The sequence below is a fragment of the Mustela erminea genome, chromosome 6 (assembly GCF_009829155.1).
Source record: "Mustela erminea isolate mMusErm1 chromosome 6, mMusErm1.Pri, whole genome shotgun sequence".
NCBI classification, from domain to species: Eukaryota; Metazoa; Chordata; class Mammalia; order Carnivora; family Mustelidae; genus Mustela; species Mustela erminea.
This window is the reverse complement of record NC_045619.1, coordinates 107,191,815-107,207,512: the sequence shown is the minus strand read 5'-3', so window position 1 is coordinate 107,207,512 and position 15,698 is coordinate 107,191,815. Positions and strand designations below refer to the sequence as shown.

At 38.7% G+C, this 15,698-nt stretch overlaps 1 protein-coding gene across 3 annotated transcripts in view; it reads right to left on the bottom strand.

The window, feature by feature from the left end:
* The window catches only part of ADIPOR2 (adiponectin receptor 2), a 96,662-nt gene that overhangs the window by 45,090 nt on the left and 35,874 nt on the right, over nucleotides 1-15,698 (bottom strand). Inside the window, exon 1 of one of the 3 annotated variants that reach the window (XM_032349226.1) lies at nucleotides 9,153-9,174. The exons of the other annotated variants lie outside the window; for them this stretch is intronic. The gene's annotated coding sequence lies outside the window, so the exon portion shown is untranslated. Of the gene's footprint in view, nucleotides 1-9,152; nucleotides 9,175-15,698 lie in introns of those variants that run through there. 3 annotated transcript variants of the gene reach the window in all.

Genomic DNA, 15,698 nt, shown 5'->3' with positions numbered 1-15,698 from the left:
CTGGGACTCCCTGCTTAGCAGGGAGCCTGCTACTACTCCCTCTCCTTTACCCCTCCTCCGGCTCAGGTGAGTGGTGAACTCATAGGGCACCTGGGTGGCTCTGTCAATTAAGCCTCTGTCTTTGGCTCAGGTCATGACCCCAGGATCATGGGATCCAGCCCCACATCAGGCTCCCTACTCAGGAAGAAGACTGCTTCTCCCTCTCCTACTACCCCCCAGCTTGTGTTCCCTCTCTCACTGTCTCTCCTTCTGTCAAATAAAACAATAAAATCTTTTAAAAAATAAAACAAGGTATAAAATATCTATATTTGCTAACAGGAAAGATGGTCAAAATCAATTTTTTAAAAAATCAGGATAAGGGACGCCTGAGTGGCTCAGTTGGTTAAGCGGCTGCCTTCGGCTCAGGTCATGATCCCAGTGTCCTGGGATCGAGTCCCACATCTGGCTCCTTGCTTGGTGGGGAGCCTGCTTCTCCCTCTGCCTCTGCCTGCCACTCTGCCTGTGCTCGCTCGCTCTCTCTCCCTCTCTCTCTCTCTGAAAAATAAATAAATAAAATCTTTAAAAAAAAAAAAAAATCAGGATAAAAGACAACATGTATACTGTTCCCAAAAGTTGTAAAAGTGTAACTGTATACATACACAGAATAATTACCAGAAAGTATACAAAACTGTGCTCTTGGTACCAAAGTTCTCACTTCTAAGGTCTGAAGTGAGAAAACTTTTCATTTTGTTCTGCCTGCATTTTTTTTTTTTTACAATATATCATTTTACATATGCCATTACTACTTCAAATATACCAATTTATATCACTTTTTCAACTAAAAACCAGGCCAAACTGCAGAAAGAATATGTGGATTTTATGCATAATAGCTGGGTCTTACATACCCAGTCTCATCTAAACATCACAATGACCTCAAAGGGTATATTTGAATTATCTACTTTTCAGGTGAGGAAAACAAAATTCACCATACTTTGGAGGAAATAAACAGGACAAAGTCTCTGACTTTCATAGCACATATTATTGGTAATGTTTTGCATTCAAGTTCCTTAACTGTCTGACATTTCAATATTTGAGTTGTTTTGAATTCTAACTAGACTAACCTGGAAGGCCAGAAACTCAGGACTGAAGCATACTTCTTTTACACTCCTTAAGTTCCCAGAAAGTGCTATCACTAAATGTTTAATGACTATTTGACAGATAACATTTAAATGTTCTTGAGTGGTAAAAACTCTCAGAAATCATCACTCTATCTCTAAATTAGGCTGTAGTAAATCCTTGGAGTTCAATTATTTCAGGTCCTTGGCCCTCTACCTCTTAAAGTCACAGTACAAAAGCTTAACTTAGACATGTAGTCACACACACTAATAAGGTCATTATCACAGCCAATCCAACTAGAAACATAAACAGAAGAAGCCAGGGTATGTGTTATGCATAAAAGTCCATGAGATTCAAAGTTCTTCCTGGAGGAAAGGAGGAGTAAGGCAAAGTGGGAGAGCTTGGATAGCATAAAATGAGGGTAAAATGGGTATTTGGTGTATGTATGTATGTACACACACACTGAGACTAAGAATCAGCCCTAGAATTCAAATTAGACTAAAAATCAGACAACTGTTTGTTTCATACAATCATTTGAATTTGCTGCAGAACTTCTCCAAGGGCTTTCAAAGTTTCTGGAGCAAGAAAAAACACAAACACAAATACAAATCTTTAAGGATCTCTAAACCTTAGCATGTGCCTATCACATAATGGCCTCAGCAAGCATATTAATAATACTGAGATTATAAACTATGCTATTAATGCCCAATTCTAAAAGAGAAAGCAATGCTAATAACTTACATTTATTTATATACAGCTCACAAAACTATTTCATACCATATCATTGTGCTTCAGAGGAAAGGAAGCTAACATTTACTGTGGATCAACAACTGCAAAATATTAAATTCTGTACCAGAGAATTTACATGCAGTATCTCACATAATCCTAATATACAGCCACCGCCCTGAGGTGTTTTATCCCCCATTTTATAAATGAGGAAACTAAAATTTGGCAGATTAATTTATTCAAGGCCATTAGTCAATAAAAATAAAGAGGAGCTGCTGGAATTTACACCCATGTCTTTCTGGCCCTCATAATGTTCACGTTTTTTCTACTACCCAAAAGATTAAGACTAGGGGAAAAGAGATAAAAATCTGAACCCTAAAGTCATTTGGCTTATGTGGCAAGTAAACAACAGAATCAGAATTTTTATTCTCAAACTGTAGCCTGTAAAATAAAGCTTTCTGCAAAGCAGCCTTGAAATACAACCACACCAAACTTCTCATAAGCAGGAGCTTGATATGGAGGAGTGTTGTTCATTTATGAGAATACTAATGGAATATTCTATTAGTTAGAATTGTTTTGTAATCCGCAACTCAGAAAAAGCAAGCAAATAACAAGAAAAAGTTTTCTGAAAGAATTTGTAAAGGATTCATCTTAAAATAAAAAGAAGAAAATCAATTTCTAGGAAAGGCCTGAGAGATCAATATACATTCCTATCAGTAATGCTTTCTAAATTTACAAGTAAAAGAATAAACAAAATAAGGCACTGTAAAATCTTCAATCAAAAAATTTTAGTTCTATTCACTACTTTGTATATACAAAGCAAGAAAGCCTACCACAAAGTTTTAGTTTCAATAGTAAGATTATTGAAGAAGAAAGCATTATGTCAGCCTTCAGGTTGCTGAAGATTTAACAAAAGCCTCCCAATCCTAAAACACTCAACAATTGTAATATACTATACATTTTAGTTAATTTGCATTCTACTATAGATAAAATGAATTGCTCCTGGATGCAATGTTTTGAAATCAAAAGCACTGATACTAAAGTCTAAGGTAAAATTACAGTTAAGGTAAAGGTGTTCTTCCTCACCACCATTATTTAACTCTGTCCTGGCGGTTTCAGATAATTATATAAGAGGTGAAAATGAGGATTAAAAAACTCTTAACTACTTACAGATTATATGATGCCTTAGCTAAAAACCCAAGAGAATCAACTAGGAAAAAATCATGAAAAAATTTATCAATGGATAACAGCCTGCATCCCATTAAATTTGATTACTACAGGAAAAATTAATACACCACAATAGGGCAAAAGGGTAAAATGCTTCAAGCAAACCTTAAAATGCTAATGAAGATCTACAAAAACTGAGACTAATAAAATGAGTTCTGCAATGCTTACAGAGTATCAACATTCAAATATCAATCACTTTTTTATGTACTAAAAATATGTATGTGGAAACAGAGACTTAGAAAAATAACCATTTAAAATTACTCCCAACAAAATTAAATACTTAAGTATACACTTAACAAAGTATGTACAAGATCTGTTTGCCAAAAATTACAAAACGTCGATGAACAAAAACAGCAACATACCATATTCATAGACTGGAAGACTTAATAAAGATATCAATTCTCCCCAAATTTTCTATAGGCTTAAATGCAACTGCTATCAAAACAAGATAATGGCAAGCTTACTCTCAAATCTATATGGAAGGCACAGGGTCTACCAAAAACAACCTTGAAAAATAAAGTGAGAAAAATCCCTCTATCTAAAATGAACGCTTATTATACAGCTACAGCAGTCAAGACAGTGTGATAATGGCAGAGGAAAAGACTGATGGAACAAAATAAGAGACCCAAAATGTAGAGACACACAAATACGCCTCTTATTTTAAAGATATGCAAAAGCAATTTATTTATTTTTTTATAATGGTTATTTATCTGTCAGAGAAACAGAGCGTGAACACACACAAGCAGAAGGAGCAGCAGGCAGAGGGAGAAGTAGGCTCCACACTGAGGAAGGAGCCCGATGTGGGACTCGATCCTACGACCCCGGGATCATGACCTGAGCTGAAGGCAGATGTTTAACTGATTGAGCCACCCGGCATCCCTGCAAAAGCAATTTAATGGAAGGACAGCCTTATCAACAAATATTGAGAGCCACCCCCACCCCCACAAAAAAAAGAAAAAAAAAGAAAAAAGAAGAAAGAAAGAGAGGCCTTCAACCTAAACCTCACGTTATACAAAAGTTAGCTCAAAATGGATAATGGCCTTTTTTTCTTTTTTTAAAGATTTTATTTATTCATTTGAGAGAGATACAAAGACAGAGAGAGAGCACAAGCAGGGAGGGGGAGAGGGAGAAGCAGACACCCCACTGAGCTGGGAGCCTGACATAGGGCCTGATTCCAGGATCTGGAGATCATGAACTGAGCTGAAGGCAGAAGCTTAACCAACTGAGCCACCCAGGTACCCGATAATGGTCTTAAATATAAAATGCAGAAGCATATTTTATTTTAAAAAAATACAGGAGAAAACCTTCATAATCTAGAGCTACCAAAAGATCCATAATAGAAAAAAAAAAATAAATTGGACTGCATCAAAATTAACTTTTCTGTGAAGCCCTCTAAGAAGTTGAACAGACAAGTTGTAGAATGAGAGAAAATATTTGTAAATCACATATCCAACAACTATTATCTAAACTATATAAAGAACTCAAAAATTCAACAGCACATAAAACACTCCAACCAACTAGAAAATGGACAAATGACAGGAACAGGCCAGAGGATATACCAATGGCAAATAATCACAAGAAAAGATGTTCAAAGTCATTAGCCGTCAGGAAAATGCAAATTAAAACCAAAATGAGCTGTCGCCACAAGCTTAATCAGAATGGTTAAAACAAAAAACAGTAAGAACAAGAGAATGACTTCTGGCATGACAGTGTGAGCAGCTCTGCTAACATGCTCCCCAATGAAAATGATAAAAACTAAAACAAAACATTAAAAACCTCTGGAAACAGTCCTAAAGTTTACCTAAAGGTAAACAGCAAATAAAGAAACATTCAAGATTACCTATGAAAATTCAGTAAGAGAAGCAAAAAGTCAATGGTCTCTGAACCAATATGCCTCTCCTCCTCCCCCCTCCCAACTCAGATGAGCAAACAATCTACTCCAGACTCCTGCAGTCAAAAACAAAGGGCCCCTTGGCCTCCAGCACCCAGATGAGGTCGGAAGGAACAGGAGGACACCAGCGTTTCTCATTTTGCCTCTGGTACCTATTGCCAAGGCTAATCCCAGATAAACAGTTTACAAGTAGGGGCGCTCTTCCTCCTACTAGCCCTACTTACAGAATTGAGGCAACTGCTACTTGACCATGTTATGCTCACTGATCATTCCTGACCCAGCTCATGCGGTGGAGGTCCTACACCAGGAGAAGCAAGCTGAGAGGACCCAAGACCAATGCCCACTGGCCCACCAAGCACCCATCTCAGAGTGCAGCTATTACTCAGAAAGGAACTTGTCACTGTCCCATCCCCTTATCTCCAGAGCCCACCTTTAGAGATTTTAACTGGGGGAAAGCAGCAGGAAGCGGGTGGGCAGGTATGCCTAATCTCTTCCCAAAAGGCTTAACTTTATTTGCAAGGCAGGGTGAAGAAGTCTAAAGGCATTCTAAAAACAGTGGAAATATTGGAGCAGAATCAAGATATAGACTAAACCAGGGGTACCTGGGTGGCTCTGTCAGTCAAGCATCAACTTTTTTATTTTAATGATTTTATTTGTCAGAAGGGGGGCACACAGCAGGGGAGCGGCACAGGCTCCCTGCTGAGCAAGATATGCAAATATGCCCAGTATGGGACTCGATCTCAGGACCCTGGGATCTCAGGACCCTGGGATCATGACCGGAGCTGACGGCAGATGCTTAACTGACTGACCCACGCAGGTGTCCTAAGCATAGAATTCCTCATTTCAGTGCAGGGAATGATCTTAGGGTTGTGAGATTCAGCTCCACCACAGACTTCGCACTGGGCATGGAGCCTGCTTAAGATAATTCTCTCTCTCCTCTCCCTCTGCGCGCCCCCTGCCTCCAAAAATAGGAAAAGAAAAAACCAAGCTCTAGGCAGGTTAGTTTGCAAAAGACAATGAGGGAATAAGATAACTGGTAGGAGTTCTCCTGGTGTCTAACAAAAATTAAACACTAAAACCCAGAAACCATTCCTTCAAAGGAGCTGGAATTTGATGGGATTAGTCTGCAGAACCATTATAGTCCAGGGCACTCTTAAAATCATTAGGGCAATTAGTTGGCAATTAATGAAGTTTTTAACAGCTGAGTGTGTTCAGGGACAAAGAAAAAAGAGAACCCAACCCTTATCACGTTAGATTATCACCTTAGATAACTGTGCCCATATCCAAAATTATACCTCCCTGAGAAACAATATCAGAAGCTGAACACTAACGGGGAAAGACACGAACCAAAACAATCCGTCACCAATCCGTTAACACGGCAAGTTAACAAGCAAAGAACAAACACTGGAAGAGGGGGTCCAGTACCTAGAGTTGCTACATTATCTAAAAGGTCCAGTATCCAATAAAAAGTTAGGAGGCATGCAAAGAAACAGGACAGAATATCCACTAATGGGGAAGAAAGAGAAAAAAACAGGTAACAAAGGTGATCAAAAGGTACAGTCCTGGGGATATAATGTACAGATATTAACTATAGTTGGGCACCTGGGTGGCTCAGTGGGTTAAGCCTCTGCCTCCGGCTCAGGTCATGATCTCAGGGTCCTGGGATTGAGCCCCACATCGGGCTCTCTCTTCAGCAGGGAGCCTGCTTCTCCCTCTCTTTCTGCCTACTTGTGATCTCTCTCTCTGTCATATAAGTAAATAAAATCTTTAAAAAAAAAAAAGTATAATAACAAACTTAAAAGTCATTAGATGGGCATAACAGAATTGCAGAACAAAAAATAAACAAACTTGGATATAAATAAGACCTTATGCAAACCACAAGATAGAAAGAAAAGAAGCAGTAAAATGAAGAGACCCTCAAAGGTCTTTCAGAAACCATGAAAAGTGTAAGAACATAAGAGGGGGTGAGAAACCTCCAAATGCCCAGGTTCAGCATACAGGTCAGCCACTGGTCATGTCCCCTTAATTACCTCCTCTTAAAAACTGTCAGCCTATAATCCTACATCCAGCAAAACTACCCTCCAGAAGTGAGGGAGAAATCAAGACATTTATAAACAAAGCTGAAATGGTCTGTGATCACTAGACCTGCCCTGCAAGAAATGCTCAAGGGAATTCTACAAGGTGAAATGAAAAGGAACTAGACAATACTCTAAAACTATACAGAGAAATAAAAAATTATAAATTATAAATGGTTTGTAACTGTATTCATTTTCTATGTGATTTAAGAGACTAATACATTCTTTTAAGATTGATTTGAGAGAGCGAGCGAGCAAGCGAGCGAGCACACGTGCTTTTAGTGCGAGGGACAGAGAGAGAGGGAGAGAATCCACAAGGAGACTCCCCACTGAGCACAGAATCCAGGGCAGGGCTCAATCCCTGGACCCCCAAGGATCATGACCTGAGCCAAAATCAAGAGCCAGATGCCCAACCGACTGAGCCACCCATGTCCCAAGAAACTAATACATTTAAAGGAAAAAACTATGGTTAGTTTAACAGCTAGTACTACTGTAACTTTTTTTTTTAAGGTTTTATTTACTTATTTGTCAGAGAGAGAAAGAGTACAAACAGGTAAAGCTGCAGGCAGAGGGAGAAATGACTCCCCACTGAGCAAGAAGCCGAATGCAGAACTTGATCCCAGGACCCTGGGGTCATGACCTGAGCCGAAGGTAGCCACCTAACCGACTAAACCATCCAGGCATCCCCAACACTAAGGAATTTAAACAATGCACTGCAAATCACTGCATGTTTTTGTTGTTGTTAATCAACAAACACAAACAGGAATGCAGGAAGGAACCAAAAAAGCTACTGGGTATACAGAAAATAGCACAGGCTAAAAGCGAAAGGATAGGAAAAGATATTTCACACAAATACCAACCAATAGAGTGTAGGAATGGCTATACTGATAATAGACAGAACAAACTTCACATTAAAAAAAGATTTTAAGAGATGAAGAAGGATGGGGCGCTTGGGTGGCTTAGTCAAGTGAGCATCTGCCTTCAGCTCAGATCATGATCCCGTGGTCCTGGAATCAAGTCCCGCATCCGGCTCCTTGCTTCCAGGGGAGCTTGCTTCTCCATCTGCCTCTACTTCTCCCTCTGTTTCTCATGAACAAATAAGGAAAATTTAAAAATAAATAAATAAATAAAAGATAAAAAGGACACTGCATTGAAATGCAGAAAGGAATACTTAATTCCTTGTTATGTTCCAAATCCTTGGAAATTTTTAAAAGGTACTTATACTTAATGCTTTTGGTAATAAAACACTATATTCAGAGCTTGGGATTAATTTCATTATTTGTTAATCTTCAAATTTATTAAATTTATCTTAGAACAGATATACGAAGTACAAAATTCTGATCTTAGAGGAAGAGTTTTCAGTCTTTACTAATGAGTATGATGTTTGCTGTGGGGTTTTTTTTCCATATGACTTCTAAGAAGGTTTCCTTCTGTTCCTATTTTACCGAGTGCTTTTATCATGAGAAGGCACTGAATTTTGTCAGATGCTTTTTCTGCATTATTTGTGATGTGCATGTTTTATTCCTTCATTCTGTTGATGTGGTATTTTACATTTTTACATTTTTTTACATTGATTTTACATGAGTAGTGGTCTCATCCCTCATACATACACAATGACAGAATTAAAAAACTCATCATAAAATGATAACTCCAAAGTCACATTTTTAATGTAATAAAGGAGTTAAATTATTTTATACATATAATTCTTATATACAGTATAGCCTGTTTATCACATACAGCTAACTTAAGCCAGACCTTTATAGAGACAAATCACCAAAAATGATTTTTAGTTTTAACATTTCCAAATAACTCATTATCAACAGTATGTGGATAGCTGAGTTACAGGTCTCACAGAATATAAGCTACTGTTTGCTAATGCCATGTGACAAACTTTGGTCTGTCATAATATAATCTCTTTCTGGGACACCTGGGTAGCTCAGTTGGTTAAGCCTCTGCCTTCAGCTCGGGTCATGATCAGGATCATGATCAAGTTCTGTGTCAGGCTCCCTGCTCAGCAAGGAGACTACTTCTCCCTCTCCCCACAACCCCCTCCACTTTGCTTGTACTCTCTCTTGCTATCTCTCTCTCAAATATATACATAAAACCTTTTAAAAAAATAAAATAAAATCTCAGGGCACCTGGGTGACTCAGTGGGTTAAAGCCTCTGCCTTCGGCTCAGGTCATGATCCCAGGATCCTGGGATGGAGCCCCACATCGGGCTCTCTGCTCAGCGGGGAGCCTGCTTCCTCCTCTCTCTCTGCCTGCCTCTCTGCCTACTTGTGATCTGTCAAACAAATAAATAAAAATCTTTAAAAAAATAAATAAATAAAATAAAATAAAATCTCTTTCCACAAGCAAGTTTTTTAAGTGATTCTCAAAGAGCTGTCCTTTGCAAATGCCTTTAGAATTGCTATATTCTCCCTAAATAAAAGTAACACTACTAAGTCCTTTAATTTCTAACTCTTCACAAGGAAAGGAAAACAAAACTTGGTCATCTTGAAATAAAGAAGGTTGCTATTATTGTATTAGCCTTACTTTTGTACATTCTATTTTTCAGATTTCTGAATTACTATGTCCCTGAATGTCTTCTATTAGATGCCTGTCTTATGGACAGAGGACCTGAGCCTCAGAGGTGGAGATCTAACCACAATAATATAAAGCAAAAATCAGATCCAGGGGAACCTGGGTGGCTCAGTGGGTTGAGCCTCTGCCTTCAGCTCAAGTCATGATCTCACGGTCCTGGGATGGAACCCCTCACTGCGCTCCCTGCTCAGGAGGGAGCCAGCTTCCCCTTCTCTCTCTGCCTGCCTCTCTGTGTACCTGTGATCTCTCTCTCTGTCAAATAAATAGAGTCTTTGGGGGAAAAAAAAAAAAATCAGATCCAGATCTCACAACTCTGACTCCCCCACTGAGTTCAAATTCTTGGTAGAGAATGTTTAAATTGCCAAAAAGACCATCTTAACCTAGTTCATCTAGGTAGTTCATCTTTACCTATCATTAACATTATCATACCAACTTTCACCTAAGAGCTGCTCCACTTTAAAAACATTTACCTTGCAATAAAGAACTTTAGCTCTAAAGAAAATGACTTAATGGCATTCACAGTCATTTCATCAAACCTGACATTTATTTTTTTGTAAGAGTGTCCAGGGCTTTTTAGTTCCAGACAAGTTATTTGTCCCAAAGGCACACTTTCTGTCAAACTATGAATTCCCTATGAATTTCCTACATTCCCTATTTTCAAATAGTTGTAAGCCTGTCAGCTGGGACACTGAATTAAACCAAACCACTGTGTATTTGCCTTATGTTTTCCTACTTAATGACTGAAGGCTTTAACTTTCCAAGTTATATTCTCCAACTTGCTGATACAGCAATCAATTTGCTAAATACACAGATTTACTAGCCTTAGTGGACAGTATTACACATTATTGCTAAAGATATTTCTCCCTTATCACAAATTCCTATATCCAACCCATTAGCAAATGCTACAGATTTTACCTCCAAAATACCTCTCAAATTCTTTTCTTTTCCTTTTCTCTATCACTTCTTAGGCCAGGTTATCAGTATCTCTAACCAAGAATACCTTTGGTAATCCCCTAATGGGTCTCCTTGTTTCCATTCTCAAACCTACAGTCTATACAAAGCGTTCTTTCAAACAGTAAAATCATACCAATTACCTCCGCTAAAATACCTCCAGTATATTTTATTCCTTGTGCAAAAGAAAACCAAAATCTTTTCCATAATCTCCACAAGGCCCTTCATGATTTGGTCCTTATCAACCTTTGCAATTTAACTCATAAAGCTCCCTAACCTGTTCAGTTATTCTTCTGATCCTTGTCTATACCAATCCTGATAGTCATCAAGACCTGGAAAAAGACCTGGTCCCTAAAGTCACCTTTTCCAAAAACATTTACAGGACCATCCTTACCTAACACAGCATTACCCCACCCTCCATACCAGTCACTGATAGTACTTTACACTGTTTAATTTCCTTCATAGCCCTTACCACTCTCTGAAATCATTTTATTTTATTTATTTGACAGAGAGTGAGACAGCACAAGCAGGGGGAATAGTAGAGGGAGAGGGAGAAACAGGCTCCCCACCAAGCAAGGAGCCCAATGTGGGGCTCAATCCCAGGACCCCTGAGCCGAAGGCAGATGCTTAACCATTTAAGCCACCCTGAAATCATATTTTTACTTGTTTCCTTTTTTATTATCTATCTTCCCCCACTACACCATCAGTTCTAAAAATACAAACCTTATCTGTCCTGTTCACCACACATATCTCTAACAGTGCCTGTCATGTAGTACATCCTCAAATTTTACCTGATGATTAAATGAAGCTTCCATTAGAAATTTCTTGGTACTGGGTCACCTGAGTGATGGAGTAGGTTAAGTATCTGCCTTCAGCTCAGGCCATGATCTTGGGATCCTAGGACTGAGTCCCGCTTCAGTCTACCCACTCAGTGGAAATCTGCTTCTCCCTCTCCCTCTGTCCCCAACCACCCCCCCCCATCATGTGCACATACCTTCTCAAATTAATTTTTTAAATCTTAGAAAGAAAGAAAGAAATCAATCAATCAATCAATCAATCAATCCTGGGGCACCTGAGTGGCTCAGTGAGCTAAAGCCTCTGCCTTCAGCTCGGGTCATGATCTCGGGGTCCTGGAATCGAGCCCCCACGTCGGGGTCTCTGCTCGGGAGGGAGCCTGCTTCCTCCTTTCTCTCTGCCTACCTCTCTGCCTACTTGTGATCTCTGTCAAATAAATAAAATAAAATCTTGAGAGAAAAAAAGAAAGAAAGAAAGAAATCCTTTGGTGTCATGGACTGAACTCTATCTCCCAAAATTCATGTTAAAGCCCTAACTCCAAGTACTTTAGAATGTTGAGTACTAAATTTGATGACAGGGCTATTAACGAGGTAATTAAATTCATAATGGCGGGGCCCTTATCAAATATGACTGGTATTCTTATAAAAAGAGGAAGACACCAGAGATGCAGATGCATAGAAAAAAGGCCATATGCGGACACAGCAATAAAGAAACTGTTTACAAGCCAAGAAGAGAGACCTCAGGAGAAACCAAAACTGCCAACACCTTGGTTTGGGGCCTCTAGCCTCCACAATTGTGGGAAAATAAATTTCTGTTGTTTAAGCCACCCAGTCTGTGGTATTTTATGGAAGCCCTAGCAAATGAATACACCTGTCTTTCAATAGTAGCACATTTCTTCAGAAATAAATGAAAATAAATTACATTATCAATGTTTATCTCTAGTAGTAGACATCATAATGGCCCTTTAGATAGTCGTTGACCATTTAATTTTTAACCACTTAATAAGCAATCTGGGTAGGGCGCCTGGGTGGCTCAGTGGGTTAAGCCGCTGCCTTCGGCTCAGGTCATGATCTCAGGGTCCTGGGATCGAGGCCCGCATCGGGCTCTCTGCTCAGCAGGGAGCCTGCTTCCCTCTCTCTCTCTCCCTGCCTGCCTCTCCATCTACTTGTGATTTCTCTCTGTCAAATAAATAAATAAAATCTTTAAAAAAAAAAAAAAAAAAAAAAAATAAGCAATCTGGGGAAACAGCTTCAAGAGCATACAAGAACTAGTCAGTGTTCAGGACCCTCAGGCAGGATCAACAAACTTTTTCTGTAAAAGTCCTGATAGTAAACATTTTAGACTTTGCAGGCCTTAAAAGGCATCTGGTACAGCTACTTAACTCTGACACTATGGTGCAAAATTGCCCTTAGACAATACATAAGTGAATGGGTATGGCTGTATACGAATTAAGTTTTATTCGTGGACACTGAAATATACATGTCATATCATTTACATTCATATGTCACAAAATAACTTTTCAAAACTATTCAAAAATGTAAAAACCATTCTTAGCTCATGAGCCTGCAGGCTACATTTCACAACCCTACCCTAAAACAAAATTTATCATATCCATTTTACAGATGAGGAAATCTCCAGGTTTCCCCTAGAGAGCAATGATTAATATAGCATTCCAATGCTTAGACTACACGTATGTTCATCTATTTCCATTTATAAAACTATGCAAATAGCAGAACAAAATGGTGTCACAATTTGGGTTTATCCTATTCTAAAGAACTCTTTCTTTACCAAACCTAAAAAATTCACTATTCTTCCTTAAGTTATATTTCTTCTCACACCATGAAGGAAATTGAAAAAAAAAAAAATTATATAAATTGACAGATCAGATGACATATCCCCCTATTAACCCAAGAGTGGCCAGAAGGCACCAGAAACAAGATACAGAAAAACATAACACCATTAGATTTTGGTTTAATAAAGATTTTCTAAAATGGATCAAGTGACCCAAAACAAAAATTTTAAAACTATCCAAGGTCACAATTCTGTAACTGTTTCCAGATGCCCTCTTTCTCTGCATTAAACAATAACCACAACATGGTAACCTTTGTTTTTTAACTCTTTAAAAAAAATTTTTTTTGCCTCTTCTCAAGCTTAGGTAAATGGAAAATATAAAAGGCACTGAGAGGAATCCCCGCCAGTAAGAAAATGGCTATCAGAATATCAGAAAACAGTGGCTTAAATTACCTTCTGAAAAAGTTAAACAGAAGGATATGTATTCAAAAGAAAATTTTCAATCTAGAGATAAGAATTAAGTTTGGCAACCAAGTCAGACTTCCACCTAAAAATTCCTCTCTTTTTAAAAGGTAAGGTAAGTAGGGGCACCTGGGTGGCTCAGTTGGTTAAGTGTCAAACTCTTGATATCAGCTCAAGTCATGATCTCAGGGTATGGGATCAAGCCACTCATCAGGCTCCATGCCCACTGTGGAGTCTGCTTGGGATTCTATCTCCCTCTGCCTTGCTCAATCAATCAATCAATCATTTTAAAAAGAGGTTAAGTAAATTATGGTTGTAAAGTGGAATAATGTCTCCCACTACCAAAGATGTCTACACTTAATCCCTGGAACCTGTAACTATGTTATGAAACATGTCAAAAGAGAATTAAGGTTGTGCATGGAATTAAGTACTTGACTTTTAAGAGTATAAAGGAGCCCTGAGACCAAAAAAGTTTGCTAACACCTGAGCTAAACAAAAGCCTTCAGCAGACAAGAAATGAACTGAGATAGTGGAGTGTGATTTTGATTCTTTAAATTTTCATCAAGTCTTTCACCATGTCAAGACAAACTTATATTTTTATATTTGTAATTTTAAAACCATTTAATTAAGCTCAAGTTAAAACAAGGTAATGTCTCACCCCTACTTAAGATCTTAAAATGACTGCTCACAGCTTGCAGAATAAAGTAAAAACTCCTCAGTGCAGCACAGAAAGCATCCAATCTTCTCCTTACCAGAAAGCCACTTCAGGTACACTAAATTCTAGACTACCCAACGTACTCAGCTCCCTCTCGTCTCTCCAGGTGTCTTCCATGTTGCACACAGTCTGGAACCACCTCCACTTTCACTTTACTAACTTTCTCCTTTTTCAGAACTTCAGTCAGATATCCATCCCCATCTCCTCCAGGAAGCATCCTAAGACAGGGTAATTACCTCTGTGTGTTATCATGGTTTCATCTGCAGCAACCCACTGTTTCCTTACTTACCTACTGTTCCCACTAGAGTACGAGCATAAGAATAAGCATAAGTATAAGAATAGAGAGCAGCACTTTAATCACCTTTTAAATCCATAGCCAAGTTACACTTCCTGACACAAAATAAATTTTCAAATGTCTTCTGAAGGAATTCATGTTTTCTAACTTAGGATTTTCCTTTCAACTCTGAGGTGCCTGGGTGACTCAGTTAAGTGTCTGCCTTTGGCTCAAGTAATGATTCCAGGGTCCTGGGATGAAGCCGTACAACTGGGCTCCCTGCTCAGCGGGGAGCATGCTTCTCCCTCTGTCCCTCTCCCTGAACTTGTAAACTCTTTCATTCTCTGTCCTCTCTCAAATAAATAAAATCTTTAAAAAATTTTTTCCCTTCCAACTCTATTACTGCCCCCAAAGCCTTTATGTTAGTCATCCCCCTAAAAAGAATTTTTATATGGCAATATAAAATTAAAAAAGAAATCTTGCAAGAAGAGAGTATCTCACTCAAAAACTTTAAGTGACCTGCCCCCAAATATACTTAATAAAGATGGACTTTTTGTTGTTATTAATTAATGCAACTATTAATTTCCATTTTTAAGAAAAGTGTTCCTTTGCTTTTCAAAAGAATATGAATACAGAAATTTAGTCCCAGATCAAAATAGAGAAAAATATTCACGAAAATGGCTTCACCATTCAACCAGAAGAAAATCTCTTAACTGTACCCACTCCATTAATAAACATGCCTATGGAGCTGCCAGACAGTTCTGAGTAGCAGACTTCACTGACCCCCAAAAGGTCATCACCTGGGGAGAAAGGAGGGACCAGCGTAACTACTAACCTTAGATAAGATGATTTCTCCAGGCTGGAGAATTCACGTATTTACTTATTTAGTATTTTATTCTTGTAGGCTCTGGAATTCTCCCAGACACTCTTTACAAAATAAAAAGGAACAAAAATACAAATTCCCAGGGTACCCGGGTAGCTCAGTCATTAAGTGTCTGCCTTCAGCTCAGGCTCAGGTCCTGCGATCAAGCCCCACATCAGGCTCCCTATTCAGCAGGAAGCTTGCTTTCCCTCTCCCACTCCCCCTGCTCGTGTTCCCGCTCTCGCTATCTC